General features: G+C 35.2%; 1 protein-coding gene across 1 annotated transcript in view; it reads left to right on the plus strand.

Annotated features, from left to right (window-relative positions):
• The window catches only part of IL17RD (interleukin 17 receptor D), a 53,727-nt gene that overhangs the window by 5,092 nt on the left and 30,085 nt on the right, over window positions 1-18,550 (plus strand). The window lies entirely within an intron of this gene.

The raw sequence follows: 18,550 nt of genomic DNA on the forward strand, positions 1-18,550 counted from the left end.
GAGATGCTGAGAATTTTGCGACTGCGGGTGTCGGGCGCTGCCCCGTGCGCAAGCGGCCGTGTGAGCAGTGCAGGTAGGACGGAKCCTTTCCCGGGGTGTGCGAGGAGGGACGGGGATGCCGTTGAGGGAGAAGCAACGTCTTCTGCGACTAATAAAGCTGCTGCGGCGCTCTACATCTGGTAGTTAATTTGCGGCCGGGAGAGAGGGTGGCATTTCCCGGGAAGGCATATTTATTAGTTTCTCGCCTGGGGGAGGGAGGCATCTTGTAAGCAGCAAGTGTGAAGAAGTCACTCAACAGGTCTTTTACCACTCGCGCTCTCCCCTTCCTTAAGTCGACCTGCACTGCGAGAAGGCTAAAAAGCGCTCACTTGGGCTTTGTTATTTTAATGATTCGAGGCCGGCTTGGGGTCTTAGCTTCAGGCCTGATCATTATACAGAGGATGCAGGAAATTTACGGGAGGGAGAAGGGGGGAGGAAGGTGATAAACATTTTGTTACTGATCTTTGCCTTTTGTTCCTGTTTCTGCTATGTTTTAGTGTCAGGCTTTTCTTGACTGGTTTTTCTGTTTCGTTATTTTTAAGTAACTTTGTTTTATTTGTTAATCTCTCCTTGTGTCTGGTTAAAGTTTAGTTGAAGCGAGCTGAAACACCGGAGGGAGCACAACTGACTTTCATTGCTTTTCCTTTTTGTTAGACTGTCACTAAGGATTTTCTTGGTTTCAGATCAGATCCTTTGAGAACGTTACTGCAACACATAGTTCAGGAGTTCGTAGAGGATAGTGTAGAAAGCTGAAAGCATTGGAAAACGTGTAAAAGAAAAGGAGTGTGTGTGTGTGGGGAAAATACTTCAAACTATGATAAAGTTTGAGACTTAAATCTTTTTGTTGGGTGGGACTCCATAGCCCTTTTTTAAAGTTTAAAAGTGAGAAGAATAAAATGTCTTGGCTCAGTACTTCTATTTAATGTTTCACAAGATGCAGGCAGGATACTCCACATGCTCATGACCGCTCTGTGTATTTCTGTCAAGTTTTGCATCAGCTACTAAGTAAGCTGTTGCTGCCTATTAAAAGTCCTAATACTTGATCAATATACTTTGACATTTATAGAAATACCATTTTGCACTGTTTATTTTTGCTTATATAATTAATGTAAYCGTGTATTCATGTTGTATTAATTGTCATAATATAAATCTGTATGTACCAGAATCTGCTTGATTTAAGACTTGACTTGTACGTCAGTTAAAAATACACACTTTTCAATTAGCTTGAAAGACCTTTATCTTTTGCCACGTACAAGTAACACTTTGATTTCTCAAACAAATAGTTTTACTAGTTTATTTGTAATGTTTTCTGCTTCAAGTTTAGATTTTCCTAGCAAATTTGTTAGATATCTAGTCTACTTGTTTGGTTATAACTTCCTAGTCTGATTCGGTAATACTAATACTATTTCATGTTACCTACAGAGTCTGGGTGGGGTGACATTTATTAGAATAATGATGGCAGGATGGCACCAATTGCCTCAGCTTTGTGGTATTTGTCTTGGTCTGCATGTAAGTTTTGAGTAGACTTGACATACTATTAAATGACTGATGGCCCCTCTAACACATTGTCTGCTCCGGAGCAGGGTTGCCTTTGAAGTAGTACCCTGTAGGAAGTAAAGAGACTATTTGCTCTATTAAAATTCCTTGGTATTTCCTCTGTTTAACCACAGGCCACTTCCCCTCTGCCACTCTAAACACTGCAGGGACACTGACTGATTGAAAAGACACAAGCCCTGAAGTAATTGTATCCTATTCAAATAGATACTCTTATTGTAGCTTACAAGTAGTGTCTAATTAATGTATGTTAGCGGCATGAATGAATCTTAACATTCTATATGGAGAAAGACAAATAATAAAAATGCCTAATATATCTTAAGTGAAACAGTTAGATTGAAGTAATTCTCAATAGCATAAATAATATAGAAAAATATCAATTAATTTTTAATGCTTAATCAAACCAGAGATTTGCTTACTTGACCCTGTATGTATGCTTAGATACGTGCACATGTGGTAAATATTTTTCTCTGCTAAAACTGGAAATATACGGTATACTTATCTCAGCAGAATCTTTTTTTAATCATTTTTGAGTGTTGTTTGTAGAAATGTGTTTAATTCTATGCGGTTACATTTATGTAGGAAGTGCTTGTTTTCCATTCTACAAATTAGCTTTAATTTGCTTCTATTTTGTGCAGCAAAAGCTTGACTCAACACAGGCATATTACTGGACTATAATTATAGGAATATATTGAGGAATTTTTTAATACTTGGATTCATAACTCCTCAAATTATTCTTAAGAACACCTAACATTTTCAAAACTAAAGGTTTTAGATTTATACAAATTAAGTTGCAAAATGTGTACCTCCGTTAATTATGTTCTTTAACAGCTTTGGTAATAGTTTGGTATTGGTTGCGCGGGCTGAACCTATATCTGTAGTGGTAAAGCRGTATAATATTAGGACTAGTAACCTTAAGATCATTACTGTTAATAATTAGTGGTGATTCCAATGGATCAGGATTTTGGAATTTGGGTCAACTTTGCTCACTCTAGGATTTTTTCTATTGCCATTTAACAGACGTTTTAATGTATGCTTAACATTATTTCAGATTAAGGTATAACTTTTGTTTTRAGTAGAATAGTATTGCAGAGTAGCTTTCCATATGGATGGTCTTACTACACCATATGTGTACCTTTATCCAGAACAAATACATCAGGAAAGGGCCTCTTTTAATCTAGATTAAGTATGTCCACATGGGGAATTATTCTGGAAGAGTGTTTTCTGCTTTTTTTCCTCTTTTTTTCTTTTCTTTTTTTCCCCTTGTGAACAAGCTATTATGTGTACAGGGGAGACAGAATGGACTTTTGAAGTTGATTTGAATGTGTTTCAATTCATTTATGCAGAGCTCAACACATGAGCAACTTTACTCTCAAGCAGTTTTGTAGATTCTAAYGGGACTACACACATGAGCAATCTCTCTTCGTATGTTCAGTTCCTCTGAAGATTCTGGCTCTGAACCATGTTCARTATAAAGCTTAAAATTAATGAGACTGTCTGATGAAAGAGAATAAACAGTATAGCATTTTTAGCAAACTTCTTTTTTTCTGCCCTCCAGCTAGCAGAGTTGTAACTCTCTGCTCTGCTAGGCAAAGCTTATCAGACATGCTAGAGGCTCCCTATTCCTCTGCATTCTCCCCTGAAACTCTCCTTGCATCATGTTCTACRTTCCTAATTCAAGAAGTTTTCAACAGTTTCTTCCATTTTATAGCGAAGAGCCTCCTCCTTGTTCCACCACCAGGACTTCTGCTTGCCTTTCTTTTGTGTTAAGGCTCATGCTGCAGGTTCCTTACCTCTCTCTCCTGAGGCAAAGGAATCCCTGGGTATCCCTCCCAACATGTACTCATTCTTCTTTACAACTAGAATTTTTCTAAGCATAGAGCTGAGCCATGCTGGAATGATTTCCCTAACTAAATCTGTGTTTTGAGAACTTATTTAGGAGGAAGAATGCCTTGTAAAATGGTAAGAAATAATTTACTGGAGTTTAAATTCCCTTCTTTGTTTCTTATTATTTTTCCAACAGTTGAAAAATCAAATTTTCTCTTGCAAGATATTTAAAAATTTTAAAGGATATTTGGCAAAAGACAGACTTGAAACAAAGCATACTGGAAGATGTTAATGGTTGCCATCAGTAGGTTCTTTAATCTATAGACAATTCCAGAGCCAGTTGGAGGCTCTGCAGACCAGATGCCAGCAGTTCTGTATTCTCCATTTTTCTGGTGGTGTTTTGTGTGTGTGGGGGTGTGTGTGTGTGTGGCTTTTTTTTGCTGGTATATTTTGAACATTTTAGAATTCATTAGATGTATCATGTAAAACTTAGTGCTTTTTCTTTGATTTTTTTTTCTTTGATTAGATACAATGCAATGTGTTGAGTGCAAGGTTTTGAAAGCATGGTTAGTTATGCCAGTAGGCATCTCTGTTACTTAAATTTAGCTTAGAATTTGGCTTCTAACTCACGTTAGCTTTGGGGGGGAGTTGCATTAATCAGATAAGTTAATCAAAAAAAAAAAAAAGAACTAAGTAGATAGACTGTTACTAAAACTTATTAGCATTAGCGTAAAAATGGGGTCACATTCCTTGTTACCTTAAGTTTGTTAATGCTGAAATAAGCACATGAATGGTTCTTCAGGAACTTTAAGGCTAAGCAATTTATATWATAAATGTCTTCAGAATGAACATTCAAACAAAATTATGGAGACATAAGTCTGTTTATGCCATTGAAATTAGCTCTGAATATTAACAATTAAAAGTTAATAAAACCTTATTTTAACATAATAAAATTACATATAATATATACCTATATATAATAAATTTATTTTTAATGATAAAATCTTATTAACATTTTTATTAACAAAATTATCAATAAAAAAGATCTTACCATGTATGTTGGTGTAAAATTGGGGAATTGACTATGAGATTTATTTGTAAACTGACTGATTTCTGCATTTGATATCTCAGGACTGTTACAGACTCTCTAGGACTCATCCTTGGTTTAGATATCAAATTCCATTCCCTTTCTTACTCCCCACAAAAATCTGCTTTTGAGTAAGTAGAAGTGTAGTAACTATGTCAGTCTTACTAATTTAAAAGTGTGAGCAACTTATTTAACAGAAAGTACTTTTAAAAMAGATTATTTTCTAGTCAACTGCTGAAAAGATGTTAAGCAGTTATGATTACATGATAGTAACTTTTCTTTAGTTTGTTATTGGGTACTGTTAATATATTATGGATGTTAGTTAATTAAAACTGCAACATTTAAAGGTTGTTTAATAAGGACCAGCTGTCTTTCCAACAGATCAGTCCAAAGATGATGAAACAAAGCTTTGATGTGAACTTGCCTGTTTAATTCTGCTCCAAGGCAGACTTTTGCCCATAAATATAGCATATTATTTAGAGGCCTGYAAAATAACAGGAGTGTGAAGTATTACTGGAAAGATGTTAAGCTTGAATAAAATTCTTGATATTTAAAAATAACTTTTGTTTTTAAAATGTAGTGTTTTGTTTTTACATATATTGCTAGCAGTATAATGAAGCATGTTTCAAAAAGTTTTTTCTGAAACTTCAATAATTCCATGCTGATGTTTTTATCTTATGTTATATTTGCRTTTAAAACTGAACACTGAATAAAAGCATCACATCTTGAATAACCCATAAAAGTTATATCAAATACATGAGTTTGATTATATCTTTTTATATATTAATTATGAAAAATGATTTCATAGAAGTAGTTCACACTATGGTAACTCGAGAACAATATTTTATTACCTTGAAGTACATGTTAGGTAATTTATTGTAGGTTATGGTAACTTGAGACTCTGTTTAAGGRTCAGAACTTTAATACAAACTTGAAAAAAGATTTCATCTCCTTGTGCATGATATTTTGCAATTATTACATTATCCAGCTATTTCTCCTTCCCAGCCCTCCTCAGTTATAGTCACCCCGTGTTGGCACTCAAAAGTTYATATGTGACTTTCCTCTAGAGACTTTATCAGATATGTTCATACTTTTGGAGTAAATTCTGGGTTATGATAATAATGAATAGTTTACTAAGTAGTTTTACTGCAGTATTTGTTTAACAGAAACACATTATCACTTTGAATATCCAAAAATCTGTCAGCTAAACTAAGGCTTAGAAGTTCATTTTTCAGCTTGTTCGAACCTATATTACTTAATTAGTACACTGTACATATGTCTAAAACATCATTTCCTGAATTTATAAAGTATTGGCAGCCTCAGTGGATTGGGGAAGATACCCAAAACTCTTCAGGGAGATGCCCAAATTTGATATAGTAACCTATATCAAATGCATGTATGGATATAAAACAAATAAGTAATTACTGAAAGTGAGTCATAAGCTTCTGTATGTGTAGACAAAAATATTAAGGAACATAAAGTCCAGTTAAGAAATCTTAAACTTCACTGGCCATCTGGATTTCTCTGGGCCTCTATGTACCAGCCATTCTGTCTTACAAATTGATCCTTGTTTGTTTCTCAAACTCAGAAAACTGTTACTAAATCTATTTCTACTAAATATATCAATTAAATGCTATACTTAGTAAAGTATGTAAATACTTTGAGACTTCAAGTTCTTACCTATTTTTTGCCCTTCAGCAGTGTTTTTATAACTGGCTTAAAAACACTTTTAACACGGATGTTATTGGTTTGCAATGGATATAGGTAAGAGTTATGCTTTAAAATRGGCTTAGAGTAACCTACTTTAAGGTGAAAATAGATCTGATGTGTGCATCTCTTCTTAAATTTTTGCTAGGTGTCCTGGTCATGCCAGTTCTCTGGGCTTTTATTTACTAAGCTTTCTGTCTTACAAATTACAGAAGAGAATTCCAGACCAAAATAAGTAGCTGTCACTGTGTTTTTAGGTGATAAGGGAAATTGCAGATTAGCAAGAGGTTTCAAGTAAACCACAACATCCTAAAGGGTAGCATGAGTGCATGGGTRCGAGAGTATGGGTGTGTACGTGATGGTGCAAGCCACGTTGTTCTAGTCCTCTGCCKCCTCCTGCCACTGTATGGATGGATTCCAGGAGTGTGAGGGAAATTAAATGTGCAGCTAGGGATTTGTTCTAAGTTCAAACTGATTATTAAAAAGAATCAAAGCTTGAATTAGAGGCTTAGCAAGCATCAGTACCTGTTCCAGGATATATTGTACTCTTTGGAATAGCTTCTTGCTAATAGACTGTTGCAGTATTATACTGGCGCTGCAGCACTGCTCCAGATGTCCTGGATTATTATTCCCAGTGGCTATACTGAGTGTGAAAATTGCTAGGGTGTGGCAGGACACTGCCTCCTGGTACTCTTAAGTCTTGGCACACTGCTCAAGTAGTAAGGGAATAACAGAAGGAAATCAATTCCATGGCTAGGAAGTGTCTACATCCTAATTTGACTTACTGTTCAATGTTCATTCCATTTTTTTCCTCTGCTCTTGGCTGGTGATAAGGATGTTTCATACATTTGAAACTGAAAATGCTCTGCAAGATTCTGCAACACAGACACTGACTGGCAGATTCTGTACTTTATAAGCCCTCTCCACTGTTTTATAGATTGCAAATATTAAAATTGCAAATTAAACATAAATTTTAAAAAGTCATTACAAAAACGGTTAAATGAGATATGTACATAATAAAGGCTGGAATTGTGCCTATGAAGACTTTTTGAGCAGATTTATGCAGAGATGAAATAACCAAGCTTACACCAACTATACCAAGTTTAATTTAAGTATTAACCAGCAAGTGTACATAAAAGAATCCTTGGTCTTGCATTCTTCTTTATTTTTCATGACAAAAGAATCCTTCCGCTCTGACAGGAAACTATCTTTGCCACCGAGACATCTGGGGGAGGGCTCTGACCTCCTAGGGCAGATGGAGTGAAAAAACTAGTGTGTTACCTGGTGCATGAAAAATGCATTGATGCTTACTACAAGAATACCAAAGAAAGAAGGAAGAGCAGGACAGAGGGAAGGAAAATGCTACTAAGAAAAAGGGAATAATCTGAACTGTGCTACATAATAAATAAAAGGGAAGAGCAAAAGCTATAGAAAGAGCTGTTTGTGAAGTTATTACRGTACGACTCACTGTCTCAGCTCCTGAACCACCTTCTGTGCCTCCATTCTTGCTTGCTGCTAAAGAAACAACTGAACATTTGAGAGGAAGTACTTAAGTCATCCATTAGCTTGAATAAGCAGAATCTGTCATCTTTTTTGCTAAGTTGGTAGTGGATCTCAAATTGTTTTTAAACACAATTTACAGAAAGTATGGCATAAGTATATATGGAGGTCATATATACTTCTTGGGAAGTGTCTTGGGAAGGACAAGAATCAGAAAGTTGCAAGAAAATCTACTCATGTTCCAGATTTCTCATTAGCATGTAAATGGATCTCTATACTTAAGGAATATATATTGTAGCAATCTGTTAAATATGTTATGATCTTSTTCTCTCTGAAGTTGTAGGTGCTGAGCACTCCTTATATTTCTTGTGGATCCAGTCTTGGGCTGTTGTTCAGCAAGGCAGTAAGTCTAATTTTAGGATATTTTGGACTGGATCAAAAACACTATAGCCACGTGACTCGTTCTGCTTCTGATGTGCTCACACAAATAAGAGAGAGGTAGCTTTGTCCTAGGAGATTTCATGCTAGATCACATATCATATCTCTTTCTGCAAACTTGAAAGCATAAATTCTGAAATGTATGTTTTGGGTAATTCAGCAGAATTAGAGTTGTGTGTCCGTGACTGATCTGAATCAAATTTGTACCACTTGGTGATCTGACAGTGTGCAGATGGCTGTGCAACAATAGCCTCTGTGTTGCCAGGTGCACCTTCTTCTTGGCAATGTGAAGCTTGCAAGCTGAGAAGTCGTTGAGTCCATACCTGGCAAGAATTCTTGCCTTTTCCTTTATAGATCTTGTGCAAAGCACAAAATGTCACAGTAATGCAGAGACCACTGTAATGCTTCTGAAGGAAGTGCTGTTGAAATGCATTCTTTTGTTTTCCGTAACCTTGGTCTGTATTGTGATGGTTTATCATTGAAAGTACAAACCCCTTCTGTGCTGGAGTTTGGGATTGGGAGAAACTATAGGGGACAGATGAGCATGCAGGATTCACGGAGCTCCAGCTAAATATGGTGAAGGACTTGGAATGCTTTAGCAAGGGGTATGGAGGGGAGGGACTTACTGTTCTCCTACAGTGTGCTTCAGGGCATGTCCTAAGTTGCTGTAAACTTGGGGAATTACATTAACAACTGGGCAACATCAATTTATGTCTAGATGGAGGTRCATGGACAAGATGACCAGCATACAGTTCCTTTAACTGATTTCTATCTATTTATATGGTTCTTCTCCATCCCCTTCTCCTCTTAAAAACAAACTTTTTTTTAAAATACTCACTGTCTTGTGGCAATTTCAGATTTTGTTCATGGTTAGTGGGAAGACGTGGATTTTAATTTCTGACCTTCCCCATGTTCCTCACTCTCACATCAGTAAGAGGACCTAGGTATTTCTGATTTTACTTCTGACTACATTCAAATCCAACCAAGCAATCAGTGACTTGCCTGACTTTTTTTGTATACGGCTGTGGGAAAATTCCTGGTTGGTTGGCTATGAATTAATGAAAATCCTTAGAGTGCTTCACTAATGATAGCTCCTGTGGCTTTAAAAATGCTATTCCGTTTTTTTTAATTTGAGGGAGGTCACGGAGGTTTACAGAAACTAAGAAAAGAAAACGTAACATCTGGTTGGGCTCTGATGACTGCTTTTGTGTAACAAAAAGTGCCGGCGTTTCCTCAGCATCAAACACATTCAAGGTGATCCATTCTAAGAACTCATGGCGATATTACTTTTCACTCAAACTGTGTTTTCTAATTAATTTTGCTTTGTATTCTGAAGTGGAAGACTTTAGCCTTAACCAACGTATGGGAATCTCAAATTCATAGTATTTTTACTTAAAAATACACCCTACCTTAATAAAATAAACATTTTGATTTATATATAGTATATAAAATTTTTTATTTATGTATTTTTGTAATATTTTACCTTAAGCATTTAGAATCACAAGATTAAAATAAGTTTTGGGGTAAGATTCTGGGATACATGATGGCAAGAGAATATTTTTCTTTGTAGATTATATCCATAGTAAAATTTAATTTCATTTATTTATACATAAAGTTTCAAAGAGTAATGAATTGTAAAAATCCCCTATTTTAGAATTCTAATATTGCAAGTTTAAAAAAGAATGTCTTCTTTATAATGCAAGTTAAACTTAGGTGTGAATTTAGTTTAACTTATAGGAAAGCATGATCTGAAAATATTTTGGTCCAAACAGTAAATCTAAACTGTTAGAACTAGCTATCAGTTTTTCAGTAATACATATGTATTCCAGGTGTGACTGGCCTAGAATCAGATAACATAAAAAATAAACTTTAAAGAGTTYTAGTAGTCACATGTCTACTATATCTTACATTTTACTTTTATACAACATTTTATATACAGGCCTGTGTTTGTCATTTACCTGTAGAAACATAGTGCTGTAATCTCATTTCCTTTTAAGAATATAAGACCAAGGGTTTTGTTTGCTTTTGTTTGTTTAAAGCTTTTCATCTGTCTAGGTTTTGTTTATTTGCTAAAATTCTACCTGTTAAAATCAATGGCAAAACTTTGATTTCAATTTTGATGGGATTGTCTTCTGTACCTTAAATAAGTGACTTAATGTTTTGTGATTGCTTAGCACTAAATAGCTGAAACTGAATCCAGTGCAAAAGGTGGATGCATGGCACACTTGAAGAGCAAGCCTCTTATTTGTCTACTTGCTTGTGTATACAAACGGGTATTGTTTTAGATATTACTACTCACTAAACTAGGATGCAAGTTCACAGGACTGATTTTTGCAGCAACCTCTCGTGCAGAGAAGAGTTTCTTTTTTCAATGTGTCTTCTCAGAACAGGGTAGTGCTGCAGATACCAGAACCAGCTCAGAAGGAACAAATGCCACCAGAAGCAGGATCACCAGGGTCCTATGGCAATGTACYTGTTTCTGTGGCTGACCTTTGTGGCTTGTTTGTGGCTACCTCCAAACAAGCTGAAGCAGCTACATGGTGTGTCATCATAGTGTAGATAGTGCACTGTAAATGCACATCTTAGTTTATCACATAGTAATAACTTTCTTGTGTTAAATAGGCCCTTAGGAATGAGGTTTTTAAATGTGCCACAATAACTTTGGGTGCAGCTACTCATTTAATGTCAGTCGTGAGAATTTCACCCCTTTTTCCTCAGTCTGAACTATGCAGGTGCCCTGCTCTATCTTGTCTCAAAGGCCCTAAGACCTGTGTGTTCCTCAAGCAAATTTCAGTGGGGATCAGTGTTACCTCTCTGGGCTTGTCCCTAATTATAGGCAACAGAAATGAAATGATAATGAAAGTAGGAACTGGTGATTTGTTCAATTTGTGCTGAGCATAAAGACTGTTCTATGTGGATGAACTTCAAATATACTGTGGGAAGAGGACCTGGCTGAATCATAAGCCTTTTTAGCAAAGTCTTCAAGCTTTTGCTGGGCTTCCCCTTGGAGTCTTAGAGATTTGTGGTATAAATGAGTGATTTAGGCTTCACCCTCTAAGTGTGAGCAGCTTGGATTGGGATTTTCAAAAAGAATGCAGTGCCCTAACTCCTATTAACTTTCAATGGGATTTGTTCTCTTTTGTAGCTCAAGATGTAGTTACATTTTTATACTGACTCAGAAGTGAAGCTAGTTAAAGCAATTTTCACTTCCTTCTGCATCTTCCAACTTTGGAGTTGCTGTTTGCTCTTCCCTCCCCACCCATGCAACTGTCTGAGCTGTATTATAAATCATATTATTCAATTCATTTGGATTAAAACTATCCCTACTGCTTTTTCTCTTACTTTCTTTTTCTTTTCACAACTTCTGATCATTTCAGTGATATGGAAAAAGCAAGATCTCCAGGCAATTATGTTAAGTGTATGTTTGGAAGAGGTGAACTGCAACATGAAGGAAGAGCCAAGAGCTGGACCCAGGTGTCAGGAGCTCTCGTTGCTAATTTTGCCACTGAAGTCAGTGCTTCATGTAGCTGTTCACATACTTTAAAAATCCCAATCTGTGAGGTTTGTGAATTTAGATACTTTTAAAAAAAAATCTGCTCAAARGAGATTAAGAGGTTATTAAACAACATACATGAAACTTTAAAAAAATCTAAATTAGAAGAGATTTTTAGTTTTGAACATAGCTTTCGTCTGAGCATTTTTTAAAAATGATGAATGTTTCACAAGTCTTACACTTTAAAGCAAGAAGATAACCCTCAGAAATAACTGCAGCCTCTGCTGAAATGTGGCCAACTCTGCGGTGGAACACAGCAGTTACTGAAAAGGGCAATGCTTATACAGCCCTTCCTGACAGGAGAGGAAGAGTAGTGTGTTCATTTGTAACCCAAAGGGGGGGGGCTTTGGCTGGACAGTCAATAATTTCAGAATAGAATTTGGACAGGTTCCTCCTGGAATTACAGAAAGAGCCAATAGGTCTTAGATACCTTCTTCTCACCTGGCCCTGAATGAAAACAGTACCTCCTGTTAGTACAGTATCTATGGAAAAAATTGTGGGGATGCAGAGTACAGTTAAGGATCATTCCCCATTATAAAGAGTTTTGTTTTTATTTACTGCATCAGAACTTTATCTGAGGTGATATTCCTTCACAGGCCATCTGGTAACAGCCTCAAGAGAAGAAAGGTCCAAATGTATAGCCTGATGTTTTTATTATAAAGCAGAATTTAATGCTCTGCTTTATTTATATAATACAAAAACATTTTGATAAGATACTTTTCAAGGAATATCAGAATAGCATAATCCATTCCAAAATAGTTACAGCTTTTATTGTTTACAATTTTCAGTTARTATATCTTTACATTGTTTGTGATGTTTAGCAATTATTTTGACTTTACCTTCTTTTTGACAGAAGTAATAAGTTAACTACAAAGAAGAATAAAAATATAAAACAAAAAAACAYCTAACCCAACTTGATCATTAGCAGGTGAAAGGTTGTTATTCCATGCTTCTTCAGAACAGCAGTGGAAACAAAACTTTTTCTTTAATTCATTAGATAGGAATAATACAAGTTGGGGTAGCTTAGGTTTCTCCATATAGTTGCATTTGTGAGAATAATTCACTGATCATGCCATTCACTTTTGGGGTTCTTTTTCAGTAAGGACCACAAGCCGTGAAATGTCATGCAGAGGTTTGAAAATGGGACATTCAGCTCACTAAAGAATGAGCTGCAAGCACAGAGCATTCTTTTTATTATGTTCAGGCACTAAATGCAGGAACCACAGCCACAAAATAAATGAGAGAATAAAGCCCAATATAGTTTAACACTGTTGATAAATGCAAGTAATTATTATTCAGTGTAGCCATGTTGTATTTGCGTGTTATTCCAATCAGCTGCAGAAACTCTGTAGCTCTGATAGAAACTCTGATAGTTTATTTGCATGCTTTTATGTGGAAGTTTGGTTAGTAGTTACAGGTATGATTCACCTCCCCCCCCCCAAAAAAAAAAAAGTTAGTTTTTTTTGCAACAGAGAAAATAGTAGTTTCTGTATTTATATTTTACCATTACATCCAAGTAGTTTTCATGTTCTAAGTTACCATTTATATTGGAAATGAAGCTTATAGGTCTTTGGATCTACTTCTCAATTTACCACTGTAACATGATTTTATATTAATATAGAGCTGAAGGTTTAAACTCAAAGTTTATTTATGTTGTATGGTATTGTTCCTGTTCACTGTTTTAGGATTAGCTGTTTATATATTCAGTTTAACTTTGATAAAAGGTCATGGAAAGTTTGTAAGAAGTACAGCTTCAAATTACCTTTTTAATCTGTGTATTTAAATGCTTAAGCTTTTAAATCTTTAGTTGCAGTTCAGACTTACGTGCTTTTTACATAAGGTGACTGCTAGAAGGAAAATTGTACAAGGCATTAACTTTCTGCTAGTCTTTCTTTTTTTTGTTAGAAACAACTGTTTCCTACAGAAAAAGATCAGTAAGTGTGTAGAGCTCATTTTTTTTAAAAAAAAAGGTTTAAAAAACTATTGTAAGTGCTCTTTCAAGTATTTTAAAATTCAAAAGACTTTTTTTTTTTTTTTCATAATTTGATCAAAGTAGCATAACCTGTGGCTCTGTTTTTGTTATACATGCTGATGGTCTGTGGATAACATTACATTTTTTCAGCATGAAACTGAACACTTCAAATCCCTAAAGCAGTCTCAAATTTATGGTTAATAAAAGAATTTATTGTACTGGATGTCATCTGTTATATCACTCTCAGAACAGAAACTGGCAGTGAGTGGACAGGAAATATTTCCATTTCAAATCACTTCAATCCTATGGTATAGGGCAAAAGTGTCTGATTTCAGCAAAATCACTATGCATATCAATGTAATAGAAGCACTTCTAGTTGTTTAAAAGAAAAAAAGTTTATCATCTTCTAAAACTATTTCTTTTTGCTGACAGTATTTTATGTAAAAATTAAATTACTAAGGTCTTGTATTTTGTCTGTTTCAGTATTGATCCACTTATTCTTTCTGCCATGAAATGATTAGTGATATATTTTCAGGTATATAATACGTGCAAAGTGAATGGCGGTTTGACAAATTAGTATACCATGGCCAAACTACTTAAAGTTTCCGACCTTTATATTTATAATTGATTTTTTTTAAGAGCGAATTAACTCCTGTGTGATGATTAGGTTCTTCCAGCTTAATGGATTTCTTCAAATTGTTTTTCCTTTTCAAATGTATTATAAAGTGGGAGATCCATGGATTGCAACTTGTATTAATGGAAACTTCATGCAGTTGGATTGAAGTTTCTATATCTTTTATCATGTGTTAAATAGTATTTATAATAGTAATTAAAACTGTAATTCTCAGCAGATACTAACATCCTGAAATAACTATTTTTCATTTTCATACAGTTGCATATTAAGCTGTGTGGTTAGGAAGGTTTATAGCCAGTTGATCAGATTAATTGCATATTTCATTCTTTATAACATATATAACAGTATCTTTTACAGGTACTGTTTTAGACTCATTAAGACTCATTAAGTGAAAGCTTTTGAGAGGTAAAATAACAGGAACCCATTTTTATTTAGGGGTGTCAGTTTAAATTTTTCAGTGTAAACCACTTTATCTGGTACTCTTTAAGGAAAATCTGAGAAGAGCACATGAGGAGAAAATATCACCATGTAGTGCCCATGTGAACACTCAATGCAAGGGATAATTTTTATCAGTGTCCTTTCTTTTTCTGCTGCAAAGATAATCTAGTTATATTTTGATTTATACTTTGACTGTGTTGTGAGAGGGGAAAAAAAGAGTTCGTGCTGGTGTCCAAAAGTAAATARAAGTCTAGTGTGATTGCTTTCCTGTAGGAGTCTGTATCCTGCTACCTTGGTGTGACACAGCACAGGTCTGCATAAATCTATTCAGAAGTTTTTTGTTCTTTTACAGAACTTTGATAAGCAGCAAGTAGACATCTTACATGTCATGGAGGATCTGGGCAGGTGTAATGAAGATTGCGAGATTATCATCTGAACCCCATTTAATCTTTGTCTACTTGCTGTATTTGCTTGATTAGCTTCCATCCACTCACAGTAAAAATTGTTACAGAAAGGCGGTGATTTACTTAGCAAAAATCAAGAAGAAGAGCTAGTGTCCTCTGTCACTAAAATCACAGCAGATGGTTATCTGGCCTGATTTAACACCGTCTTTCTGCTAGCTTTGTACTATAGTGTCTTGAACCTCATGTTGTGGAAAGCTTAGGATATCACCACTGTAAAAGTGACTTGTTCTTTATTTAATCTTACATATTAATTTTATAAGATTTTTTTAAAGCCTTAGTAGGTTACATTTTAGGTTGCAAATCACTTTTGTCAAAGTTGTATCAGTACTTATTACCAATTACTGTGATTATTGTTAAAATTTAATCTTGCACCTTATTAATAATGAAAACAACTCAAGCAAATAATCTATAAATTCTGATGCAGAAAACTGGCTATTTTGTTTATAGCCATGCCTTAGTTTCTATACATCAACTTGCAACTGATTTTCATCAAGTGAATGATTCAGACATTATTTTTTTTCCTGGTTTGCATTTCTGCAATGCCTGGTTTGCAGTCATCTGCAACTTAATAGAGTTAATATTTATATTTAACTCAAGTAATTTGAAGGGTTTTATTATCTAATGTGTAAAAATCAAATGTGAAAACAAAACACTTCCCTTTTAAACAGAGGCAAATTTTAAACTGTAAATTTGTTGTAGAATTTATTAGTTGCTATGAATATCACCAAAGGACATCAACTGAAATCTTCGTCCCACTACACTGAGTGTATGGTGTGTGTGTGTGTATATATGCACAGAATATAAACTGAAGTCCTTGCCTTGAATTATTTACTAAAGTTATTTCATAGATCATAGAGAAAAGTAAATTCTCTTATCCCATTTTACGAATGAGGCTAAGACACAAGGATAGTAAATGACTTCATCAAAATTACAGGTATAGCCAATAGCTAAAGCAAGCAATGAATCCGTGTTTCCTGAGTCTCATGGTGGAATGACAAGACTATTCATTTGAAATAAGTGCTAAAGGTTTTGGTCCTTCTTTCTGTCCCTCCCTTAAGCAATCAGTACTTCATGTCTAAGGTACTTCAGAAAATTAGATGAGAAGCAAAGTGAGATGAAATACGCACCTTATTAAATCTYAAGGCCTTAGTACTGCCGTTGTACCTTCTTACCTGGTTGTGCAACACCATGAGAACGTGCTGGTCTGATTGGACCTTATAACATAAGTGGTGGTGATAACTGGTTACAGCAACTTGCATAGAGGCAYGTGGCTTGTCTTGACTGCTTCGGTGCTACCCTAATGGAAATAGAACATAAGAAAATATGGGAGACTGCAGTCTTCACTTATGTCTCCCCCCACACCCCTGAACAGCTTCTCTGATGTAGTGTTCTAAATTATTTTTTTTTATTCTTGATAATTTTAGTGAGTTACGTGAATTTGCAGTTTAGGATATCCTTTCTTTGTGTTCCTTTCACTTGTAAGGGCTTTCAGTGTTGGATGAACCTGAATCTTACCAGTGCTGTTTGTATAGAATCCACAGGAATTTCTTTAGAACAATGAAGAAATGGTACTTTTCTGGAGGCTAAATACATTTTATGCCATTTCTGCATCTTGTCRGAGCAGRTGATGAGAGAGTAGACCCAGATGCCAGGTCTGCACCTGCATATTGGGCAGGTTATTTTTCTCAAGGTGTGATTACATATAACTTCTATTAATAAAACTTAAGTAAATTGATCATTTAAATGAAAGGTTTTTTTTGATAGAAAAAATTGTGTGTTATCAAGGTGCATGTTTTCTTTGCCGTAGATTTTTTTTTTTTTTTTTCAACTGGATAATCCAATTTGAACGAATTGGATAAGAATAAAAAGTATTCTAAAGTTTTAGAATAGGGTCTTTTTCATTTTCATGAAGGAGATTTAAAATGAAAATATTTTAAGACCTTGAATGTAGTTGAGCAAATGGCACCAATACAATAATTTAAAATCCAAGCAAGTTGCAATACAGGTTGTGTGAGATGGTGTTTTAATGCAGATATCACATTTCATGTCAAGTAATGTAATAGTATGAAAATGGCAGTTATGAACTAGCCATTTACTTTATGGATAGAACATGTAACCTTTACTTTGGCTTACTTTCAAAAGCACTTAACATTAAATACATGGGAAAAAAGCATCTCTTAAACGGTTTCACTTGTTCAAATGTATTATAAAGTGTGATATCCATAGGGTGTAACTTTTATTAGTGGAAACTGAATGCAGTCAGACTGGAGTTTCAATACTCTTTCGAACATTAAATCTCTATGTAAAAATTTGTATTTAGATTCATTTTTTTAGTACTTTAAAACCATATGGGACTTGATAGCACATAATGCCTAAAGAGTTTGCCAGTACAGATGTATTTAAAACACATGCATTATTTCCTTGATTTTTCCAACAGTAAGATTTAGCAATACTTAGGCTTTTCAAATCCAAGTATTTAAGCTAGATGACCACATAGGAATATTTGACTGCGTTCTGTCTTCTCTTCATCTTTCTGCCACAGTGAACCAACCATCTTGATGGCAGAAGCTGTTCTGGGTTAAGATATGGTGGGATAGCAGAATRAAGGACAAAATGTATGGATTTGCTGAGAGCAGAAACTCAAAATTTTAGGAGAGGAAAGTCAACCTTGATAATTCTAATTTATTTCTTCTTAGAAGTGAATAAGGTAAACTTTTTTTGAGACTGGCAGTTTATCTTGAGAATTTGTTTTTTTAGTAGGCTGGATTTTTTAAAAAGATTTTTGTTTTGCTCATTGTTATCTGGCACAGCTTTCCCTACTTAAATGGTTGCAAGTGAGAAAGCTCCAGATTGCTTGCAGAGAGGGGCAAGTACTGTTAAGCAGTGTTTATCCAAGTATCCTTCAAGTGGACCAGGGGGTGTATGTGCAGCTCTGTATATTTTTGACATGTTTCAAATGGAGCTTTGGCTGCAAATATGATGGCTGTACTTACAGACAGTAACCAGGAGCATAAAAATTCCCTGGCAGCTGAAGTTCTACATCTGTGAATGCATCTGCCCATGTCTCAATCTCAACCATGTGGCTCATCAGTATATAGTAAGCACTGGACCTTCTTATCTTCGCTGCTGATTGTGTTAGTGTTTAAGCAGTGGGAGTAGTTTTCATCCTCTCATTGGACCAGCACTAGAAAGAGATTCTCAGATAAAGACATCTTCTAAAAGCACGGAGTATGGTAGTAACATCCCAGTTTGCACGCTCACCTCAGGGAGGTGGGAGTAACAGTGCTTAGCAGTGAAGAAACCAATCCACAACCTTTAACACAGTCTAAAGGGCAGC

The sequence above is a fragment of the Rhea americana genome, unplaced genomic scaffold (genome assembly GCF_003343005.1).
Source record: "Rhea americana isolate MKP2758 unplaced genomic scaffold, rheAme1 scaffold_19, whole genome shotgun sequence".
Classification (NCBI taxonomy): Eukaryota; Metazoa; Chordata; class Aves; order Rheiformes; family Rheidae; genus Rhea; species Rhea americana.